Source organism: Pelophylax lessonae, assembly GCF_965119305.1.
Source record: "Pelophylax lessonae genome assembly, chromosome: 1".
NCBI lineage: Eukaryota > Metazoa > Chordata > Amphibia > Anura > Ranidae > Pelophylax > Pelophylax lessonae.
In genome coordinates this window covers 349,355,785-349,374,757 of record NC_138768.1, presented here as the reverse complement: position 1 = coordinate 349,374,757, position 18,973 = coordinate 349,355,785, and positions in this window count along the sequence as shown.

The following is an 18,973-nucleotide window of genomic DNA, read 5'->3' as shown; positions in this document are numbered from 1 at the left end:
GGTGGATCTCTCTCACACGTACCAACACAGACTATCCCCCAATTTAACTGATCCCCAAAGGTTTTTGATTAAATAGCGGAATAGAAAATATGATCCAAAAAAAGTGTATGTATATCACACGTACACAACCACACTGGGCCCCAATTACTATTGTTTGTACCCCTAAAAGGCTAGATGAGGAGTAGGGGGAGTATGGAACAGGCAGCACCCTCAAACCTTCAGAAGTATGAGATGAACCCCAACAACTTGGAAAGGTGGATCTCTCTCACACGTACCAACACAGACTATCCCCCAATTTAACTGATCCCCAAAGGTTTTTGATTAAATAGCGGAATAGAAAATATGATCCAAAAAAAGTGTATGTATATCACACGTACACAACCACACTAGGCCCCAATTACTATTGTTTGTACCCCTAAAAGGCTAGATGAGGAGTAGGGGGGGTATGGAACAGGCAGCACCCTCAAACCTTCAGAAGTATGAGATGAACCCCAACAACTTGGAAAGGTGGATCTCTCTCACACGTACCAACACAGACTATCCCCCAATTTAACTGATCCCCAAAGGTTTTTGATTAAATAGCGGAATAGAAAATATGATCCAAAAAAAGTGTATGTATATCACACGTACACAACCACACTAGGCCCCAATTACTATTGTTTGTACCCCTAAAAGGCTAGGAGTAGGGGGAGTATGGAACAGGCAGCACCCTCAAACCTTCAGAAGTATGAGATGAACCCCAACAACTTGGAAAGGTGGATCTCTCTCACACGTACCAACACAGACTATCCCCCAATTTAACTGATCCCCAAAGGTTTTTGATTAAATAGCGGAATAGAAAATATGATCCAAAAAAAGTGTATGTATATCACACGTACACAACCACACTAGGCCCCAATTACTATTGTTTGTACCCCTAAAAGGCTAGATGAGGAGTAGGGGGAGTATGGAACAGGCAGCACCCTCAAATCTTCAGAAGTATGAGATTGTGTTCACTGTACCCCACAAAGATTGAGTTCACTGCACCCCACAATGATTGTGTTCACTGCACCCCACAAAGATTGTGTTCACTGCACCTCACAAAGATTGTGTTCACTGTACCCCCCAAAGATTGTGTTCACTGCACCCCACAAAGATTCTGTTCACTGTACCCCACAAAGATTGTGTTCACTGCACCCTAAAAGGATGTTGTTCACTGCACCCCACAAAGATTGTGTTCACTGCACCCTAAAAGGATGTTGTTCACTGCACCCCAAAAAGATTGTGTTCACTGTACCCCCCCCCAAAGATTGTGTTCACTGCACCCCACAAAGATTGTGTTCACTGCACCCCAAAAAGATTGTGTTCACTGTACCCCCCAAAGATTGTGTTCACTGCACCCCAAAAAGATTGTGTTCACTGTACCCCCCAAAGATTGTGTTCACTGCACCCCACAAAGATTCTGTTCACTGTACCCCACAAAGATTGTGTTCACTGCACCCCAAAAAGATTGTGTTCACTGTACCCCCCCAAAGATTGTGTTCACTGCACCCCACAAAGATTCTGTTCACTGCACCCCACAAAGGATTTTGTTCACTGCACCCCAAAAAGATTGTGTTCACTGCACCCCAAAAAGGATTTTGATCACTGCACCCCAAAAAGGATGTTGTTCACTGCACCCCAAAAATGATTTTGTTCACTCCACCCCAAAAAGATTGTGTTCACTGCACCCCACAAAGATTGTGTTCACTGCACCCCAAAAAGATTGTGTTCACTGTACCCCCCAAAGATTGTGTTCACTGCACCCCACAAAGATTCTGTTCACTGTACCCCACAAAGATTGTGTTCACTGCACCCCAAAAAGATTGTGTTCACTGCACCCCAAAAAGGATGTTGTTCACTGCACCCCAAAAAGGATGTTGTTCACTCCACCCCAAAAAGATTGTGTTCACTGCACCCCACAAAGATTGTGTTCACTGCACCCCAAAAAGATTGTGTTCACTGCACCCCAAAAATGATTTTGTTCACTGCACCCCAAAAAGGATTTTGTTCACTGCACCCCAAAAAGGATGTTGTTCACTCCACCCCAAAAAGATTGTGTTCACTGCACCCCAAAAAGATTGTGTTCACTGCACCCCACAAAGGATTTTGTTCACTGCACCCCAAAAAGATTGTGTTCACTGCACCCCAAAAAGGATGTTGTTCACTGCACCCCAAAAAGGATTTTGTTCACTGCACCCCAAAAAGATTGTGTTCACTGCACCCCACAAAGGATTTTGTTCACTGCACCCCACAAAGATTGTGTTCACTGCACACCAAAAAGGATTGTGTTCACTGCACCCCAAAAAGATTTTGTTCACTGCACCCCAAAAAGATTGTGTTCACTGCAGCCCAAAAAGATTGTGTTCACTGCAGCCCAAAAAGATTGTGTTCACTGCAGCTCACACACAGAAAAATGGATGTGGATCACTGACACCTGCCTATCTCCAATCCCACACCACACAGCAATATCGATTGTAGTTTGTAGAACACAGTTTCCCTAAAATTCAGCAGACTCTGTCCCTAACAGGATTGAGAAGAGATCGTAGATCAGGATTGAGTGCAGATTCACCCCACCCCCCACACAGCAATATCGATTGTAGTTTGTAGAAGACACTGACCCTATAATTCAGCAGACTCTATCCCTAAAATGCCTACAACTCGCCCTGCCTAAACACTCCGACCTGTCCCTCAATTCTATCCGGACACAAATGGTTTTTTCCTGCCTATCTTTCCCTAATCAGCAGCCAGCACATTGATGTGTGCTCTGTCCCTTAGCTAAGCAGCAGAATGACGCTGCTGCGGCGGCTGCCTCGAACTTATAAAGACTTGGTCACATGCTTCAGACGGCCAATCACAGCTACTAAGACATTTGCAGGCATGGCTGGGATGGCTTAAGGCACACCAGTTAAACGATTGTTGATTGGCTGTTGAAAGCCCGCCATGAAAAGAGCGCCAAAGCATGCAAAACCCGGAAATAAAACGACCGAACACGGATTTTTACCCGAACATACAGTAAAGTGTCCGTGTCCGTGTTCGGGTAAAAAAAATCCAATTATTCGGTACGAACACGAATAATACAGTCCGTGTTCGCTCAACACTACTTATAACTTTATGATTCTTTGCAAGTGCAGAGATCTAACATACTTTGAACAAAAATGTTGAATAAGATAAATGTTTTTCCAAACTTAATGCCATACATTTTTTCTATGACCACACAATGTGACAAATGACTTGAAAGTTGTGGTTTGAAAAAGAAAAGAGGATACAATTTCATCCTCAAAGAGAACAACAGACACATCTGGGAAAAAATAGAAATGTTTGCAAACTTGATTTTTCATCTGTTTTATCCATATTGAAAAGAAATGCCATATTAGTGGATGCAATCTAAACCTCATATTGCAAGTACTAAGAGCAAGTGGGAAATATTCTTCATTTTTATAAAACTATAGGCAAATATAAATTGTTTTTAATTCTGCAGTATATAAAGTTTCAAAATGAATCCATAAAATGTCAGCGCTTCAAAGGAGAGACCCCAACTCTGCCTCCAGTGCCTGGAAAAATTCACTGCACACCACTGTGAAATCTACTTACCAGACTGCCATGACCCTCAAAAAAGAGTGGTCAAAAAGCACCTTTCAGTTGTCACACTTAAAATCACACCTCTCATCTCAGATTCCAAAAGGAGGGCTAGAGTTAAAGAAGTCTAGGGTCCATCTATGGCATGAGGTGCCTTTAAGAGCTCTTTCCACTTAGGCACACAACTCAATCTCTTGAGCCTCAAACACAGCTCTCAATATGGACTGGATCAAACCTCATAAGAATGTAAAATGATTCTCCATAGTGCAGTACATTTTAAAACCTTTTTAATAAATAAGTATGTCAATTGCACTCACAAACATATACAGAAACATGCTCATGTTAGAGTTTCTCAAAGTAGCCACGTCGTCTGGTGTGATGACGTCATACCTCTTTGGTCACGTCTTACGCGTTTCGTCATCACCGCACTGGACCACATTAATAATGAATTTATGCCGGCTGCTTCTATAGTAATTTAAGTGTATGAGTGTGGATCATATATTTGTTTTTGATTATATAAAACTTCAGCCTGCAGGCTGAACAAAATAAATCTATCAGTGTATGGCTAGCTTAAGCATGACAACATGACAGCAAGGCAACAAACAGAAATCATTCTGTTTCTGTGTTTAATCATTAGTTCATCACACATCACAAAAAGGGCATGGAGCTCCAAATGATGTTTGATAGAAGAGTGTTGGGGAAGTTTGGGGAAAGGAGGAGCACATTCAGCCATATAACACCATTGAGAAATTGGTAATTGTTGTATAGGGCTCCAAGAGAAAGTAACAACCTCATCAAACAGAAGTACCCTATTCTAGCATACTGCTGAGGTATTAGGTGCTTCATCAATGTTTTTTTTTTCTGTGTGTGCAATATAGGAGACTAAACCTACAGATGAGCTGGAGGAAGGCATGCCTGCAAGGTTTCAAAATCTTGAACAGGTGCATGTTTCTGACATCTATATGCAGTACCACAATATGGTACATTTTGTGGAGAGTAGACAATAATCTGTTTTTGAGTATGTAGCCAAGATGGATGCTGTGTATTTGAGGAACAGAATAGCTACAGTCTGAAGCTTATCATTTTTAGTGACTGCAGAGGGCACTGTTATTTTCTGACAGTTTTTTTGGTCATTTTAATAATTCATTGTTCCTAATTAGTGTCTTCTGAAAAGTAGTTATAACAACTCTTAGAGCCACATACACTATCTGTAGAATTAAAAACCACAGCATACATCACTAGCAGCAGTTTATTGTTGGACCTTAGTTTTATAATTAAGTTAGGATTAGGGATTATTAGGTTTAGTTAAAGGTTTAGGGTTTTAATAAGGGTTGTGAGAAAGTTAGAAGGGTTAGGAGTTTAGCTATTATTTTACTGTTAAAGACTGTGCTAGGGATATTGCTAAGTGTTAGGGCGTGGTTTAGTGTTAGGGACTAATTTAGGGACAACTAGCAGTGCTACCGAACTTTCAAATACTCGTTCTTGCTTATGAATGTTCCATGCTGAAAATGGCAGTGTCAAGACCCAGTTTGCTGACTTCTCCCTGCCCTGACAAGGACTTCCCTTTTCCCACTTGACTGTGGACTGTTGATCATTTATTCTTACACCAATGGTCATCACATCTGCTTGCACCCCACCTCCTATAAAAAATGCTCTCAATTCAAACACAGGAGGGACAAAGTAGCTTGACAGAATCTAGTTTATCTTTGCTCAGTACAAGGTGAACCAACGTGGATCAGTAATATAGATAGGCAATTAAAGCAGAGCTCCACCCAAAAGGGGAAGTTCCGCTTGTTTTCACCCTCCTCCCCCTCCACTGCCCCATTTGGCACTTTTTTTGGGGGGGGGGGGTTTTGACCGCTCCTACTTCTGACTCATGGATGGAAGTTCGCTCCTCCCTTCCTTCCCCCGCAGTCTTCTGGGACACATCACATGTCCCAGAAGACTATGGCTCACGCATGCGCAGTAGGAAGCCAGCTGTGAAGCCGCAATGCTTCACTTCCTGTTTCTTTTCCTAGAGATGCTGGCGCCTGTACCCGAAACCGACTAAAGAATTGGCTTGGGTGACAACACCGTGGAATCCCTGGACAAGTAAGTGTCCCTATATTAAAAATCAAATACAATTTTTTTTTTTTTGGGGGGGGGGGGGCTGGAGCTTCTCTTTAAGGTCATATAGTTCCAGAGTTTTTTAGTTCAGGGTTACATGAGGAAATAGTTTGTGAGTCTGGGGGCTTGTCTGAAAGAGAAGGAGGGCAAGCAGGCAACCATAATTGGCAAACATTTTCAGACAGTTGGAAATCCACAAAAAAAGATCTATCTATTACCAAGGTGAAGTAAAAGAAGTGCTTTCATAAACATAAAAATGTACATACAAAGTTTACAACAAAAGGGTTAGCATAACAATTCTTAATGTTTCTGTTCAAGTAAAAGGCTCACAACTACTTACAATTTTAATTAAAAAAAAGTAGTGCATAAATAGAAATACAAAGGAAAATAACAAATTATTTCAGCGACAAAAATATTTATTTTCTATTCACAGCAGCCTTGGTACCATCAGTATATGATGGTCTTGTGGTGAGTAGAAAGGACAATGAAGAGATCAACATTAAATTTTTTTTTTTTTTTTTTTTTAGGGAAAGGGAGGATTTTACTATGGCAGCTTCAAAGTGGCATCTCCTTCAGCACTATTACAATTCTACACAAAGCAGGGAGGCTTTAAAATGAAATGTCATATACAGAGTACTGTGTATATATATATATATATATATAATGCCTATATGTAAATATATTGGGGCATTACCTGCAACATGCCTTGGTTGGCAGCCATACACAGAGCGTGATGGTCAGTCTGACAGTAGCAGTGTTAGTATGATAATACATTACCAGCTGTGTACCATGGCAGACTGCTATATGGGGAGTGATTTATCCAGTAATAGAAGTTCCATGTGACAGTGAAGAAAAACCTGAAAAGAATATGACTGAATCCATCCACTGAGTTTTTATGAAATCAAAAGAAATCTCAGAGCCCAAGAACCTTTACAGCCTTTTGGGACCTCTACATAGGACTTTTCACTCAATAATCTACTAAAGGTTTCATGCACAAAAGTACCAGGTCATTCACATCTTACAATAGATGTTGTTTCACCGTCCCCTATTTTATCTTGATTGTTGCCAGACCATTACCACAACTACCACCAAGCCTTGCACTATTTGTACTACTGACTTTCAAAATCAGGCATATGTTTTAGTCCTTGTTCAGATTGTTCAGCATTTAAAGGACATGTATATTAGTTTTGTAAAATGTTTCATGCTTTCTTTTTTTTTGGTCAGGGCTAAAATGATTAAATGTATTTTTCCTTAGGTAAATATTAAGTATTGCTTTTGTACATTATGTAGTCCTCTATTAAACCAACTGGTCTTTTTCCCTTTGTCTCTTTAGATACTTTATTCTCTAAAATATTCTAAAATTTGTAGCACATGTGATAAAATGTCGCTGAGAGTGTTTCTCGCTCCTATTGCCATATTTTCTCACTCTCTTTTTCTTTCTCTGTGCTATCTTACCTCTATTGGTCTCTTTCCACTTTCCTCCTGAGCTCCATAGAACTGGGCCATTAGTGCTAAAGCCAGGGCTGGCCCTACCATGGGTCCCGCTGGGTCCATTGAACCCAGATGGAATTTTGAGAGGAGTGGCAGATTGACACCCAATATTTTTTTTTCAGCAGTTTTTTGTGTCATCAGTTTGCGGCGCGTTTTCCCAATCTCATACTGCCACCTGTAGTGCAAACTGAGAAGTATGAGGAGAAACATCCCTCGCGTGATCGTGGTGTGCGCAATATATCAGTGCACTCCATCTCATGCAGGGCAGGCAGGATCTTCTAGGGTGGCGCTCGTGGCAAACACATTAGTGATAGGAGGACTGATGACAGACAGTGGGTGTTTGGTGGATCGGTCTGGTGGGGAGTTATGGAAGAAGACAATAGTATATATAATATTTTTTAAATTTTATATTTATATAAAATAATGGATGTGGGGACCTTAAGGGGAGCTGGTGGGGGGGGGGCAGCATTTCGTTCTTGGACCCAGGCAGCTCAATGTCTGGGGCCAGCCCTGGCTAAAGCCCTTTTCTGATAGTAGTCCCAGATTAGAGAAGCCAGACCCTTGGAAATACACCCAAAGATAATTTTTAACACCGTATTTTTCATCACACCTTGCTTGGGTATTCCCTTTTAAAGGAAACAATTTTTTTATTTTTTGTTTTGGGTAGCCTGGGGGAGGGATTTTATTGCTTTTTGTGCCCGTTAGGAAGATTCACCTCTATATTTGTCCTAATCCAATAGCCTGCGCTCAGGAGGAGCTTATATAAAATTGATAATTAAAACAAATCATGTGCTGCCACCATAAAATAAAAATTGAATCATAACATAAAAAAATAAAATAACATTCACCCCTAGGTAGTGCTTCACAATCCAATAATTAGGCTAAATTTTCCAAATACTAATCACCCAATGCTAAATGTGTAGGAATAAATAACCTCCACTGTGAAAATATATTAAAAGTTCATAATTATAAATTATAAATAAATGTCCTATGCATTAATCCAAAGCAAGCTTCAAGTGTTCCAAACCAAAAAAACAATCTTGGTCAGATCACTTTCACCACTGTTTTCCAAGTGATTTAAATTTCCCATAAAACACTGCACTCGCCGACTACATTAGCCTCTCTTTTGACTGATCGGCAGCAAAAACTCTCATCAGAATCCTTCAGACTGCCTCCACCTTCAATACACCTTCATCAGCTCCACACATTCAAAGATGTACTATGGCTCAGAAAAAAGAGTGGCTGACATAGCATAATCCCATTTTAACTGTTTTACTTTAGATTAATTTCCAGTTAAAAATACTCTCACATGTAAATTAAAACCAATGTTCATCATCAATAAACTGATTGCTGTCAATATTGCCAGGACCATGCGGCTAGTGATCAATGCGTCTCACCATGCTCACTCACTGCATCATTTTCAGTCCGCATCACTTCCAGTCCAGAGTATTGACATCACTTCCGGTCACCATATAGCCCTGCCCTGATGCGTTTTGCCATTATGACTTCCTCCGAGGACCGATGGACTGGAAGTGACGAGGACCGGAAGTTTCACGGTGAGCGAGCACAGTGAGATATGGTGATCACTGATAATCATTGGTAGTCAATGGGTAATAATCTTTTATAAGGCAAAAAAGTATGTGTTGTGAAGTAGAACTAAAGATGGAAAGCCAATAATGAGTATATAGAGAAAACAAGCCAGCCTGCATAGAACTGAAGAACAATAACTGTTTATGGTAATCTAGCAACTTATAAATCTTCTCTTCCTCCGGGTTTAAGAAACATGCACTAGTTTGCTATTTTAGTCTGTATTGTTCTCCTGCAACTAATGGTAATAAAATATTTGCAGTGGCTGTTATTCTTATTAAAATATTGACAAAGAAAAACATGCCAGATTTTCAAATTCACTCTAGTGTGCATAAAAGTCCTAACGAAATGTAAGGGGAAAATGCTATTACAACTGCAGATTGAAGTATGTGTGTATAAAAGCCCATATTTCGAATAGTAGCAATAATTACTGCATAGGTACATAGTAACGGCCTTGGGGCATGTGTTCTAGGCACCAGGTTCTAGCAATGCCGCAAGAGATTGATCAAAGGAAATACTTATTACTTATCCGATTGCTCCATCCAAGGCTTAATCAGGGATGGCACTCTATTTTTTCAATCATGTATTTGTTTTTTTTGTGTATTTTTTTTTAAAGCTACTAACTGAACATATTAGCCTGTATAGCCTTGTGTTGCGTAGAATACCAATGCTTATAAAAACTGTTTGTGTAAGGACAGGTTTGCCAGAAATATTTAAATAGGCTGCCATAACTAAAAACACATTTACGTACTCATGTCCCTAAACCACCACATCCCAAGAACTGCCATAATAAATTATTTATATAAAATTGTCCCGATGTAATGACAGCTAACATCACACTTGCGTTCCAAAAAAACAAAGGGAAAGTCAGGTTATGTAGACCTGCTTCTCCATTCCCATATATTACATTGATAGCGGTGATGACAGCCTTCATTTTGGATTAGCATCTTCCTTTTTTTATTTAATGCTTGTTAAATCTTCCCAGCATTTCTAATTTTCTCAGAGAAGGTTTTCACTACTAGGGCTGTCAATCCAAAAATTATTTTGGACTGCTGTCAACATTTTTAAAGACTGCACAACCTTTTTTTTATAGTAAATTCACAATCACAACATTGTACAGTGACCGTGTTGTCTAATTTAAAATGACAATTAAGATATTGATAATGATAGTAAGTAACACTTTATGGTTGCTAAATCTTGGGCAAGGGTCTTGGGATCAATTTATACATGAGACCCTATCTACATAATGTATTCAACGGTGTTCTGGTTTCCTCCTCCAACCCAAAAACAAAGGTAAGTTAATTGGCTTCCACCTAGCATGGCCTGATTGTTCATGTTCATGTGTCCATACAATAGATTGTAAATTATCTTGTGGACAGGAACTGTTATGTCTCAACTTTTTTCTATATGAAAGAAGCATTCTTTCTGTTTTAGGAAAAACATACCAGTATGAATGGGGAATACAGCACCTTGCTGACTTGACAAGATCCACAGGTAGTTTGCCCTACAAGACACAGAAGTGGAATCCATTGTAGATTATTTTAGTTAATGTAGAATATAATTTCCTATACTTCTTTAGCAAAAAAGACAACTGTGCCCCAAAGCCTGTTACTCTGCATATGCAGCAACTAAACTGACTCCATAGCAAATTAGACTCAACTAACTAGGAGCCCATGGGAAATGGGGGGGGGGGGGGGTCAGGGACTCACAATGGAACATACCAACACACAAAATATGCAACAGGCTGCTTATGGCAGCATGGGACTGATATGAAAGATATTTTCTAGTTCTCTGTATAATAATTATATCATTTATGGATTTCCACAGAATTTGGTATGTTATTGAGCAGTAATTATATCATTATAGGAGAATGGCTTGTGAAATTCAGAACAAAATTAAGGTTTTAAAGGGATTGTAAAGGCAGAAGGCTTCTTATCTTAATGCATTCTATACATTAAGATAAAAAAATCTTCTGTGTGCAGAATCCCCCCTCAGCCCCCCTAATACTTCCAAGCCAATCAGGAGAGAGAAGGGGCAGGGCTGAGTCACGGGTCCTTGTCTGAATGGACACAAGGAGCTGTAAATCGACTCGGGTGCCCCCACAGCAAGCTGCTTACTGAACTCAGTACCCAAAAAGTGGAGGATCCGGGCAACTCTGTGCAAAACCAACTGCACAGAGGAGGTAAGTATAACATGTTTTTTATTTTTAAAAAAAAACAAAACTTTACAATCACTTTAAGAAAAGCACCAGAAAAAACGCAGATAGAAAGCACATCCAGGATTCTATGGAAGAATAAACTTTCATGTTTACATTTTAGCTATATTATTCCGTAAGACATCCATGTTAATTGTATTTATATGACAAATGATGAGATTTCAAGATAGTTGGCTCACAATGCACATTAACTCTTTGTGACTAGAGTTCATCGATATCTAGATGCAAAGGCCAAAATATAGCAGTGATAGCTTGTGTCAGTTAACTTAACAACTTTATAACCAATTTGCATACATTAATATGTTAGCATTATCTTTAGAAACACATACGATTTTTTTTTTTCGGACACAGTTTTTGCTTAAAAAAACTGCTATGCTTTTATTACAGGCTGACAAACGTTCAAACATGTTCAAAAATGTTAAAAAAAAAATGTTTCCCTATTTTTATTACATTTTCTTAATAGTTGAACGTTTTACTATTAAAACAATAAGTAGATGGTATTGCAGCTGAACACTGCAGCCTTAGACCTGTTTAACACTACACACTACAGTCCATTTAACATGGTTTCCTATGGGTCATGTTCACATCTGTGCATTTTATGGAAAGGTCCAGGAACTTTTTTCAGGTTTTTGGTTCCATAGATTTCAATGGTTTAAAAACATGTATTGAAAAACGTAAAATGCACCTGCAATATGCAAACTGCAACCTGCATAGGTGTGAACCAGGCCTAAAGGTGAAGGCTTCTATTTTTGTCAAAGGAGCCTTCAGCTTTCATAGAATTACTCTGACACTATATTGATTCCTGATTGTCCATGAAGACCCAGCTGTGATTGATAGCTGGAACTGACAGTCAGCAGCCGCAGGAAGTATTGACTGCTAGTTCTGAATTGGAGAACATATAATATTATATCCTTGGCAGGGTTCATCATGCTGGGGAATGTTAATATACAGATTTCAGGCAGAAAAAAGGAAGACTTTTAGAGGAGTTTTGCTACAGTTATAGAAAAAGTTTTGCAACCTTCTTGAATTAACCTGAATTTCTCTCAGAATGACTATCAGAAAAATGTCTAATCTTCTACCAATGTCATAATGCAAAGTAAAGATAGTTTTATTTAACATAGAACACAACCTTTTATATTATTGTATCATTAGTAGCCAAATGATCCTACCAAAAACACTTTACAATAAAAGCATTATATCAATGAAGATATCTTGAAAATAATGTAACTGCATTCATACACACTTAAGACAATAATAGTGGTTGGGTTCCTAACCACTATTATTGTCTTTAGAGTAACCTCTTTTTCCAGGTAGCTTTACTACGGGGGGGATTTTTGTGCTGTTATGGTGTTTTTAGTTACATTGACAACACTCCATCGGTAAGTGGTAATTTGGGATATTGAATTTACAGGAATTTGTCTGTTTTGTTTTTGTGTTTATTTTGAGCTTGCACTCATACACACACCTTATTGTATGCTAGAATAGGAATTCTCTTGGGAAATATGTACAGTATACTTGTATGTAGAAATATAAGGCTAATTTCTCACTTAAAAGCTTTTGTCTGCATGTGTAAGCTTTATATACTTTGATGTTCATGAACACCCGTAAATTTATGAATGTGAATACATTGTGATCTTATGATGCACTTTATCGTGTATACATGAACTATCTTTCATTCACTGAATGCCATCGTTTTTGGCTGTCACACCACGTTTGAAGAATGTTTTAGGCAATGTCTCTAAAAAGGCTTATTGGAATGAGGACTCAATTTTCTCCTATGCTGTGTTTGAAAAATAATTTTGGCAGGAAAAAACTAAAACCATCTAAAGGAAATGCTTTTCATTACAAACACATGTCAATTATTGGACTATTGGCATCTTCCTGGTGAGAGGGAAAATGTAAATGAATAACAAGTGTTGCAACAATTTCAGCTTTATAATTAGAAATTCCTTTAAATGTTAATGCCATGTGTATAAATGACCACTTTTTCCGTAGTAAAACTCACAGCAAAGTTTAACAGCAATTCTTTGCCTAAATTAGCATGGGGACATTGGGTACATCAGCTTTTAAGAAGAGATGGAATGCAGCTGTTCCTAAATCGTACTGCAACCATATGAGCACTCTAAAAAAAAAAAAAGATGTTATTAAATTTATAAAGTTTAATTTTGAACCTTATACACTTTCCAGCAACTGACTTAGCAATTTCCATTTATTGGAAAATTTTAAAACACAAATGTTCCCTTACTCTTTGTAAAAAAAAAAAAAATCTAAACTGGTTACTTATGTTATCTTCATATTGATGTTATAGTAGTTTTTAACATATTTTATTTATTAAGGTAAGTGATAGAAAATTACATTTTCATAAATATATAAATCTGAAATACAGTATACCGCATTCATATTTGGTATTCTCTTTTTGGGGCAGCAGACAGGACATTGAGCTCTTTTTACATTTTACAGCCTCTCAGCTTGATTTTTCAGTGTAAAGCCTGTAGTTTACTGAACTCAATAGCTCACACTAAAATATATTCACACTTTTTAACAGTGACTAATTTTAGTGTATAATTATTTACTCAACAGCTCATTTCTAATTTTTTTTCAGACAAACCACATCCTCAAAGCAGGCAACATTTAATGTACTTCATTTTAACTAACCCACAATGCACTGGGAAGTCTTTGCCACGTATTACATTATTGAATGAAACAACAGTAACAAACTTATAAACCAAGAAAAAAATGATAACAGCAAAAAAATACTTTTTGTACTCTTGTAATCATTGCATTTTCCCTTTAAAAAGCAGCAGTAAACAAATATGTGACCTACCAATACTTTCTTTGCACATAAGGTTAAATAAGACTCTTTTTTACTATAAATCCCTTAACACCTCCACATATGGACTTCATTATCAGGATTACTGAATCTTTCTAATGGTTTGAATGTTGTGACTCCATGCTGCATTATATTACGTTTGAATACAAGTCTGCAATGTTGCTGCTTCTTGAGGATTCTTAGCCTAGATATCAGCCAAGGAATTAGGCAGTTGGGTTTGAATCTATAAAGTGATGTTTAGTGGCTTGGAAGTGTGAGGGTCTGGTATGAATTAGAGAAGAAAAAAGATAAATGGCGACTATACAGTAGTGTCTGTACATTTGTCTTTGCTTAAAATCACATTTGGGGCCAGCAGGGGATATAACCAAGAAATGTGCTCCCTGCGGAATTATTTTAAAAACTGAAATGTTTGAAAGAGCTTGCCATTTATATGATAAAATGGCTGACATAAGCTGGTGTAATTAATGGAAGGCTGCCATATGTGCATTATACCTATACCCCTTAAAAAAACTGTACTAAGAGAAATACAGAGGCTGCCATTGATTACCTTTTTCTCAAAAAGTTAGTTGCCTGTCTGTCTCTGACACCAACATTTTGTGTCACTCACCTGGAACAAGCATGCAGATCAAGAAAGTCAGAGTTAGGGCAAAACTAATATTTCTTAGCCTGTGGCAACTGAAGCCATTAATTCAGAAAGACTACCAGGCAGCTAGCATTTTCAAATGGAGAGTAGGGATGAGCTCCAGGTTTGGACCAAACCTTGCTTGTTTGGGCGTTTGTCTGAACACTGAACTTGTATCGAGAGATGAGCATCATATACAGCAGTGTTTTTATATCGATGCAATATATGACAGCTTCCTTCTTCAGCTGTCAATGGTTGAGCTGGAATGCAGCTGTTCCTAAATCAGAGGCAGCAGATATAATAAGGCAGCAGATTTCGGCATCCGCCACCATCATAGCAACCAGTGACCTCACCCGCCCACAATCATTTTTGTGTAATGGCATTGATCAAATATTTAGTCAATAATGTCAGTCACTCTCTTGGCCCCCTTATTTTACATCCCAGATGCATTAGCGAGCAATAATTAGCAGGTGCAGATGGGTCAGTGCGTTTTTCATTTATCGTGGTTGATGAGGATGAGGATCAGGACAGCCTGATTGATGATAGATCCATTTAATAAAGAACTTGACAAAAAATGTGTGTCTTCAGCAACAAGTCAGAATTATTTTTATTTTTTGTGGATGAGCAGGGGTACCAAGTACTTATTTATGTGGGTTACAGTTCCTGAGGGCCTCCTTACATTTAAAGGGGGCTTTCAGATTACAATAAACCCTCTGCCACAGACCCCCACAACCGCCAGACATAAGAACAAGGTGCTTTTCTAGGGGGTCTCCATGTTGAGGGTATGCAGCCTGGTGTGGTGCAGGTGGGGGCAGATTTTTCTCATCTTTCCTGTCTTTCCTGGCCAGTCAGGGCGCATTCTTGGATAAGGGTCTGGTTTTAATTTTATGAGAGACCCCAAGTTTTTCTTGATTTTTGTGTAGGGTACCCCCTTAAATGCCAGGTGACCACATGCCATATTTTTGGTTGGGGTCCCCATAACATACATTCCAGGCCCTCATTCAGGATAACGGTCTGGTTTGTATTTTTATGGGGAATGCCACACATTTTTTTTTGTGTGGGGTCCCCTTTTATCATCTTTATCAGATCTTCATCTAGCATAAGGGTCTGACAGAGATGAAGAGAATTAGCTTAATTTACAAACAGAAGGAAACAGACAAGAGCTGTCATTTACTAGCAATTTGAACAACATTTCTTTCTCTTTGTAAATGTCAGTTTTGCTGTAGCAGATTGTATACATTGTACACATGTGCCACTTCATTCCATATCAGGTACCATGGCACTATATGAATACCATTTTGACCAGTTTTGATGACTTTCTGTCTATCCAGATGTCTGTGGAAACATGTTCCCTGTGGGAATTTATGTATTGGGCTGAGGATGAAGTAAAGTGTCTGGGGTTACTTAAGTGTTTATTGATGGAAGTGAAGTTATCCTGTATTTCATTCAAATATGCAATTAAGACAATTAAAAAAAAACAGTAACTTCGCAAGGAAGTGAATGACTGAAATGTACACAGGTTTACTTCACACTTTTGATAAGGACATCAGAGTGCGCATCTTAGTGCAACAGTAAAAAAAACCTAATTTATGCACATGACAATTGGCAACTTACAAGACAATGTAGTGATATCAGGCACATACATGTAGAAACATCATGCAAGGTCATCTTCCAGGGATGGACCTTTGCAGAACAGGATGAGCTTTCTTGGGAGGGATTGGAGCACCTGTAGAGAAGTACAGGGTTAAGAGCCTTAAAATATGTGGGTCTTCTGCCTCACATGGGTCAGATCATTCAATATTCATCCAGATGAAGGAGAAATGAGCTGGGTTCAGCTGTCACTGGAGCTTATGGATTTAGATGAATGCCCTGGAGAGCACTGGGAGACCACAGGGTGGCTGAGGGTGGAGAGCATGTGGCTCAGGAAGTGATGTCACGTGTGTTGGCATTTTTACGTATTTTGAAGCAGGCTGCCTTTTTCTCAAACCAATAGGTTTGGTTTGGGAAAGAGGCAGCCCCGCCTCAAAACACGTAACCATGCCCACACATGTGACATCACTTCCATGTTGTGGTCTCTCAGTGCTTTCCAGGGCTCCCATCTACATTCATAAGCTTTAGTGACAGCTGAATCCAGCTTGGCTCTCATTTATCTGGATAATTTATGGACAATAAGACCCACGTGAGTCTGAAGACCCACATATTATTAGGCTCCGAACTCTGTACTTCTCTGCAGATGCTGCAATCCCTAATTGTCAAAAAGCCAATTGTCGTGACCGGTTTTGTGGCAGTCAATTTCCCCAGGGACATGGGGGGTTGTTTGGGGATGGGATATTCACAGTCTGGCCTCAGCCCCCCTTCACACCACATCCCCCCTTTACAGCACAGTCCCCCCTTTATATCAGTGTCCTCAGTTCCCCTTCACATCACAGCCCCCCTTTACATTACAGTGTCCCCTTTACAGTGCAGTCCCCTTTATATTACAGTGCATTCTTTACAGAGCATTAATGTAACGGGGCTTCTGTGTAAAGGGGGCACTGCTCTGTAAAGGGGACTGCTCTGTAAAGGGGGCGCTGTAATGTTTGGGGGTTGGACGTGATGTAAAGGGGACTGCACTGTAAAGGGGGCTTTGTGATGTAAAGGGGACTGCTCTGTAAAGGGGGCATTGTGATATAAAGGGGTCTGCACTGTAACTATTACAGTGCCCCTCTACAGTGCAGACCCCTTTATATTACAGTACTCCTTTACATTGCAGTGCCCCCTTTCAGAGGCGTAACTAGAACCTTCAGGGCCCGGTGCAAGAAACCATGAATGGCCCCCTGGACCCCTGGCGCCCTTTACTCTAGTTGCGGGGCCCTTTATTACGGTGAGGGAAGGGAGAATTCTGAAGGGGGGGCAGCACAGAAGGGGGGAGGGACCAGGGGAGCACACAGGGGCCCAGAGACAGCAGAACACAAGTATACTGGATAGGAGAAGTGGCGGGGGGGGCAGCGTACAGAGGAACCAATCTCCTCCATTTTTCTCCTGCAGCTACAGAAGGAAAAAGGAGGACAGTGATTTCTCTACATGCTGCCCCTGCCGCCCCTCCTATTCAGGTGTACAGGGGAGCCACATGGGCCCCCTTGAGCATGGGGCCCGGTTGCGATTGCAACCCCTGCAACCCCTGTAGTTACGCCCCTGCCCCCTTTACATTGCCCCTGCAGTCTGGCCTCCCTTTCCTCTCTCCCCTTTCTAACCTCTGCCTCTCCTGCACAGGACTCCAGGCTGTGCTCTGTCCATATCCTGCCCCTGCCCCCCAGATGATGTCATCCTATCAGCAGGACAGAGGGTGGGAGGAGCTCCCCATTCCGATCTGCAGCCCTTCCAGCTCCCTGCCCTGCTGATAGGATATCGTTGAGTGGGTGGGGGAGGTGGGAGAGGACACACAGGCATGGCCGCACAGCAGCTGGTGAGTGGTGAAAGCGGTCTGTGACAGCCCTGTGCGGTCTGCAGTCCCTGCTCACCCCCCCCCCCCGGCTGTGCCACCACGGGTACACAGCCCAGGGGTTGGGGAGCCCTAATATACAGTATAAACCATATATTTTTGGATTTTATGATAAGGTAAATGAGAACCCTTGAACCAATGTATTTTTAAATTTAGCTGACTAAACTGGGTTTTATTTTACTTTAAGGTCATCAGCAGGTGCTTGAAAGAATTCCAACAGGAATATATAAAAATCTGGTTATTTTAAGGTGTTCTACCTACAAAAAAAAAAAAAAGGTTTTTATAACCAAGCTATCACACATTGGTGACAAAGAAATTGCTTTATTACTTTGCATATATATATATTTAAAAGGAGCTGCCTTTCGGTATTAGCTAATAAGACACATGTGTTAAACACTTAGAAAATTTATTGAGTGTGGGGTAATGTTTGACTGTGGCTATAGTTAAGACGTTGTTATGTCTGTCACATATGAGTTCCAGCTGTGCATTATGCACAGGTATGTTCTGGTCAATCACTAGTGGGCAAAATCAGCAGAATACAGCAGCTAATTAGTCTGCCTTATGATACAAGTGTCATATAATGTACTCTACAGCATCACTAGCTGAAAATATAAACCAGTCTCACTATTAACACTACTTTAATAAAAATAACAAGTCCACAATATTTTAATAAGCTGAACTGACACTGTTCTGGGTTATTTGGTTACCTGGATTATATCGACTAATGAGAATTTCTCTTATATAGCTCTGAATAAAGTAAAATTAAATCTCATTGGTTGTTGCTTGCTTCACTTCGCACTTCGCTGTTGCCACATCAGTTTTTGTCCTTGTTTTGAGATAAAATTATGGGATCTCATTATGCCTTTTTGGCTCATCCCTTTTCCACTGGAAACTCTGCAGGAAAAGACATGTTGTTTACCTAATACCAGACCCCGGTGGTGGCCAGTGACCTATATTTTCTCCTATTGATACATCCTACCTACTGATGCTCCATTGTAGCAAATTCATCCCTCCTATTTGATGGTCAACGGAAAGAATCCCTAA